Source organism: Magallana gigas, chromosome 3 (assembly GCF_963853765.1).
Source record: "Magallana gigas chromosome 3, xbMagGiga1.1, whole genome shotgun sequence".
Taxonomy (NCBI): Eukaryota; Metazoa; Mollusca; class Bivalvia; order Ostreida; family Ostreidae; genus Magallana; species Magallana gigas.
The window spans coordinates 36,966,583-36,973,106 of NC_088855.1; the positions used below are offsets into that span (position 1 = coordinate 36,966,583).

The following is a 6,524-nucleotide window of genomic DNA, read 5'->3' on the forward strand; positions in this document are numbered from 1 at the left end:
GAACGATAAAAATAAATTTTCGTCTACATCATGAAATGTGTCAATTCTTTCAAGAAGTATAGTTATTGATTACCATACTTGTTTGCCAGCAAATCATTGAATAGTTAATTCATATCTTACAACATCCATGTACATGATTTGTATAGCCTATTAAAAAATCAGGTACAGACGATAGCATTAAGGATGCCCCGTGTACGTTTTTATTTTGTCATGTATGTTATATTTACAGTACATTTGTTTCGTTTGTAAGGGATCTATGGTACAGAGAGGCGGGACAAGATTGTCCCTCCTCTCTGTATCCATAAATCCCTTACAAACGAAACAAATGTATATGTAAATGTTTTGTGTCATGGTTACTTGCATTTGCATACATGTATAATCGCAACATCAAATTTCATGCGGTATGACGTCAAAAGCCTTTCATTAGACAGCACAAGGTTTGTGAAAGTGCGCAGTTACTTTTAGAACTCTGAAATGAAATAGCCGAAATGTTGATATATTATTGTTTTTTTAAAACAATGTATCTGACATTACGTAATCTCATTTTATGCGAACCGGTGGAAAATGAAAAGTACACACTCAGGCACGTAGCATTGTTTTTGAAATTGGGGAGGGGGTGGGCAAAATTTTAAACTCCTATTTTATTGTTCCTTTGATTATTTACCCTTATTAATAATTTTAACATTCTCCCAAAAAGTGTGAATTATTCCTGGACTTTGTGAAATAGATGCTACATGTATGGATAACTGGTGGCAAACATTTATCTTGGAGGTTCAAAATCAAATTAGTTTTGACCGAATAAAATTTTGTTAAAATATTTTTTGATAATAATGTGTAAGTTTTATATTTGTAGCTTAGAAGTTATTGTACAGTACTGTGGACGTTACTGTATAGCTTAGCCCCGCCTAATAGAAGTTGTGGTTTTGTCTCAAAATAGGGTACCTTATTCTTAAACTGCAACTTTTCCCCCGAAAAAATGGCTATATAGTAGTTCTCACTTGAAATATATATGTAGCAGTTTTTCCCCAACGGAAAGCTGACTATATACATGTAGTTGGTTTTCCCCCTTTTTATAGCCAGATTACCCCAACGGAAAGCCTACTATATACAGTAGTAGATTTCCCCCCGTTTTTAGCTCACCGAGACGAAGTCAAGGAGAGCTTATGCTATACCCTCGGCGTCGGCGGTGGCGTCGGCGTCGGCGTCCGGACCTGGTTAAAGTTTTTGTTGCAGGTCCTGTATCTAAGCTATTACTTGTCCTATCTTCACCAAACTTGCATGGATGATGCATCTGGACCTACTTATGGACTTGAAAGACTTGGATGCTGAATCTGGGTCCTAAATTTCAGATGCTGGAGGAGGTTAAGGTTGTTGGACCAGGTTAAAGTTTTTGTTGCAGGTGCCCTTTGATAGCAGTATCTTAGTTACTGCTGGTCTGTACTTCACCAAACTTGCATGGATGGTGTGCCTTATGATACTGATGCACCAGACAGGCTTGAGTGCTGAATCTGAGCTATAGGTTTCGGATGCTGGAGGAGGTTAAGGTTTTTGGAGCAGGTTAAAGTTTTTGTTGCGGGTGCCCATTGATAGCAATATCTAAGTTACTACTGGTCCTATCTTCACCAAACTTGCATGGATGATGCGTCTTATGATACTGATGCACCTGACAAGCTTGAATGCTAAATCTGAGCAATAGGTTTCGGATGCTGGAAGAGGTTAAGTTTTTTAGAGCTGGTTAAAGTTTTTGTTGCAGGTGCCCTCTGATGATTAATCTTAGTTACTACTGGTCCTAACTTCACCAAACTTGTATGGATGGTGCGTCTTATGATACTGATGCACCTGACAAGCTTGAATGCTGAATCTGAGCAATAGGTTTCGGATGCTGGAAGAGGTTAAGGTTTTAAGAGCTGGTTAAGTTTTTGTTGCAGGTGCCCTCTGATGATTATATCTTAGTTACTACTGATCCTAACTTCACCAAACTTGTATGGATGTCTTATGATACTGATGAACCTGACAAGCTTGAATGCTGAATCTGAGCAATAGGTTTCGGATGCTGGAGGAGGTTAAGGTTTTAAGAGCTGGTTAGATAAAGTTTTTGAAACAGGTGCCCTCTGATGATGATATCTTAGTTATTACTTGTCCTTACTTCACCAGACTTCCATGGATGGTGTGTCTTATGATACTGATGCACCTGACAGGCTTGAATGCATAGTCTGGTTTCGGATGCTGGATAAAGTTAAGTTTTTAGGAACAGGTCACATGTTTAATAGATGATAGTACTATTTCAAACTTGCATAGTTGATTTAACTGTAATATGAATGAATCGCAGAGGTAGCTTCAGATGCAGAGCTTGATCTCCATTATCAAGGATGCTAAAAAATAAATCTTAGTTATTACTGGTCCTAACTTCACCAAACTTGAATGGATGGTGTGGTTTATGATACAGATGCACCTGACAGGCATGGATGCTGAATCTGAGCCATAGGTTGCGGATGCTGGAGGAAGTTAGGTTTTAATTGCTAGTGCCCTCTGATGATGATATCTTAGTTATTACTGGTCCAAACTTCACCAAAATTGCATGGATGATGCGTCTTATGATACAAATGCACCTGATGGGCTTGAATGCTGAATCTGAGCCATAGGTTTCGGATGCTGGATGAGGTTTAGTTTTTTGGAACAGGTCACATGTTTTATAGATGATAGCTTGCATAGTTGATTTAACTTTATTATAAATTAAATGCAGAGGTTGCTTCAGAAGCAGAGCCTGATCTCCATTATCAAGGATGCTAAAGAAATCTCCTACCTCACTCAAACCAGCTCGATAGATAGATGTGTTTGTTGATAAATGATATAACATGATTCCTATGATAAAGTATTGTATGATATGAAACAATATTGTTTGATATGATACAATATGATATCATATGTTATATTATAAAAAAGTTACACGATACGATATGATATTGTATCAATTTTTTTGATATTTTATGATATGATTATGTATCATGATATTGTTATGTATAGTATTGTATATTATGATACAATATTGTATAATATTATATTGTATTTTTAATTTATTATTTTATCACATGATACAATTACATAAGATATTGCAAAATATTATATTGTATCCTATGATACAATATTGTATATTCTATAATATTGTATCATACAATATTTATATAATAGTGTTGTGTTGTGCATGTACTATGCCTAAATGGTAGTCAGGGTTTGATACATAGTGCACGAGCCGGAGGTTATTATTATGCCGACTGTTGAATATACTGACGTGCTTTGCTAGTAGCTGTGACGTTCGAGTGTTGACAAGTCCCTAAAAAAATCATCGGGAAAAGCAAGCGTTTGTTTTTTTTGTCAAATTAATCAATTGATTTGATTGTTTATTTAATCAACAAGCTGTTGTACAATGAAAAGTCAACCAAGGTTTATGTTCTTTTTAAGAAATGAGAGACGTTTTACGAATTTACCTTACCGAGAAAACTCGAAATGTTTAGCAGACGAAATCTCATTGAAGTTTTTTCTTGTACATTCTTTATCAAACGTCATTTAAAAAAGCGTTTTTGTGATTCTCATGTAGAATTTCTTTGTAAAATGTTCAATTAATTTGTTCAAAAGTTTATAAAAAACTTTTAACTTTAAAATCACCGTCAATAATGAAGTGTGTTTGGAAAAATGAATAATTTTAATTGCTTGATGTCAGTCGTACATATCTACGTTTTATATATATAAATACCATTATTTGTAATGACGGCTACTTTAGCGTAGCGGTAACGCGTTGGGCTTCAAGCTGGTATGATTTTAGCGTCGTGAGTTCGAATCCCGCTTGAAAGATTTTCGTCGAAAACATTTGCCGTGCTCTATTTCGGCATAGTATGCTTACGCTATATAAATCCTTTGATACTATGCGAAAATAGATGAGTATTGAATATATAGTGACAAACTGACAGAAGGCATAATAATGTATAATATGATATTGGTTTCAGTAATATAGAATTATATCACATGAAATTGTATTATATGATATTGTAATATTATATAATATTGTATCATACGATATTGTATGATATGATATTGGTTTATATGATATATTATCATATCACATGAAATTGTATTATATGATATTGTAATATATTTTATTGTGTCATATGATGCAATATGTATAATATAATAATGTATTTTATAATATTTTACCATATCACATAATATTGTATCATTTGATAAGATACAATGTTGGAATCAAATTATATTGTATTATATGATATAATATCATATAATGTATCAAATATGTTTCAGTGTCATTCAATACAATATCATTCTATATTATACAATATAACATCAATATGATATTGTAATATGATACTATATTGTATTATATTTTATGATATTGTATTATGTGATCAAATACAATAAGGTATAACACAATACAATGTCATATCATACGTTACAATATCAAATCTCATTATTGTTTATTACGGTATTTTATTTATTATATGATATATATTATATTAGAAATATGACATGATGCAATATTTAATTTTATATCATTGTATTGATTAACATATTAACATATGATTATCATAAAAAAATTTATCAGATGATATACGATATTTTGTCAAAACAGAATCCATGAATATCCAAGATCATAAAGTATGATTTTCATATAAATTGATAAAGGTGGTCTTATGAAGGTGATGTCTCATAAGGGTGATGCTCCGTCTCGGTGAGCTTAGTAATCTATGATTACCTATGTTTTTACATTCCGGTCATGTTTATGGCGGACCATTCGTGGCAATAATTTGCAATAACTGATATGATATTAATTTCTCATAATAAAGGGTAATAATGATATTCATTATTACATAGTAGAAAATACTTGGGGTTTTTTCACTCTGATATGAACAAAATGAACTTCATTACATTCCTGTGTCATTAATATTTATTTTACCTTTTTATACACCTTTTATTCGGATTTTGGAATACCTCGAATCGTTCCCCTCTAATGGACGCCTATCTACAGTTTTGACTTCATGGCGTTATGACATAAACATTTTTCATAAAACAAGTCAGAATACATTTGAGTGAAAATATGCCGACTTGGAACTCTAATTTTGTCATGTATTATCATCTATGAATATTAAGCTCTTCCCAGGAAATTAACTGAACAATCTTGACTTAATTTTGTAGAGGAAGGAATAAGAAGTGGAAATGTATTAGCTCCTTCGTCCAAAAGGCTATAAATTTTAAACTAATACCACGTTAGAATTGACGATCTTAAATATAACTATATATCTCTACTTCTAAATATCAAACAAGAGACAGGTGCAATAATATGATGAGAAACTGAAATGTTTTACTTCGATTGATGGGGTTCTAAATCATGGGTAAGGGGTATGGTAATTGATTATGTATTAAAGGCATTTGTAAAGTTATAATTTACAATTTTGTTTTAAAGTCACGCATATTCATATTCATGGTTTAAGCACATTTTTAACGAAACGCGAGGTTTCATGATGTAAACAATTCTTAAAAAAATTGAAATGGCTTCACGCCAGAACAAATTCGGTTTCTTTGCTGGTATATAGAGAATTTAAATCATTAAATATGTATGATTTGACTGTATTTGTCAACACCGTATGCTAATGTTGCCTTTTTTTTTTATACATTTGGAATAAAAAATCGCGAAAATTCCGAAGAGGTGAGACATGATATTTTCCCCCGGTGACACGACGTTTTGTTCGCCCTGTCACGTGACTCTCTATACCAATTAGATGACGCGTTATATAGAATAATCATATTGAGGTATAATAATATATAAATAGTGCCTGTTTGGGAGGGTAACTGTTGAAATTAACAACCCTCGAAAACCCTCCCAAACAGGCACTACCTATTTTATTATACTGAATGTCTCATTTTTAAGGAAAATTTGACTGCTTTTATATAGAAATGAAGTGAACTCTACGGCGAACCGTACGCGCAAATTTACGCGCATGTAACAATTCGTTGTGTTACCCGTTGCCAAGTGTGTTGCTAACGCTGAGGGTAATAGAACGGATTACCAACTGCGTCTAAGCCAAACAGATTTCAGTATTTAACATGAAAGTACAATAAAAGTGTTTATCTCATACGTGTGGTGTATATTACCCGTGTGATAAACCTTTCAAACGGTCTATCAAACGGCCGATGCTTTTAAAATTATCAAATACTTCAATTCCGGTCCGAACTATTTTTGACACAGCTTCCCGCTTCAACGCTTCAGTGACCTATTTTCGAAGATTTGCTAGTACTTTCAACATAACAATATCTATTACCAAAAAATGATATAAAATTTGGATAAGATTGTGTCAAAGATTTAAATAACAATTATGAAAGAAAACACATAACTGTGAAGCAAAGGCGTCGGAACCGGGGGGGGGGGGGGGGGGGGAGTGGGGCTTAGCCCCCATCCACCTTTATTTGCAAAGTTATACAAATACTTAACATAACCGAATACCGCCTTCTTTTTGTTT

General features: G+C 33.4%; 1 long non-coding RNA gene across 1 annotated transcript; it reads right to left on the reverse strand.

Annotated features, from left to right (window-relative positions):
• Nucleotides 1-1,766: 1,766 nt before the first annotated feature.
• LOC136273854 (uncharacterized) lies at nt 1,767-2,425 on the reverse strand. Its single transcript, XR_010712114.1, has 2 exons — nt 2,011-2,425; nt 1,767-1,839 (listed from the first exon to the last, which is right to left on the reverse strand). It is a non-coding gene; the product is annotated as an uncharacterized lncRNA (long non-coding RNA).
• Between the last annotated feature and the right edge of the window lie 4,099 nt (nt 2,426-6,524).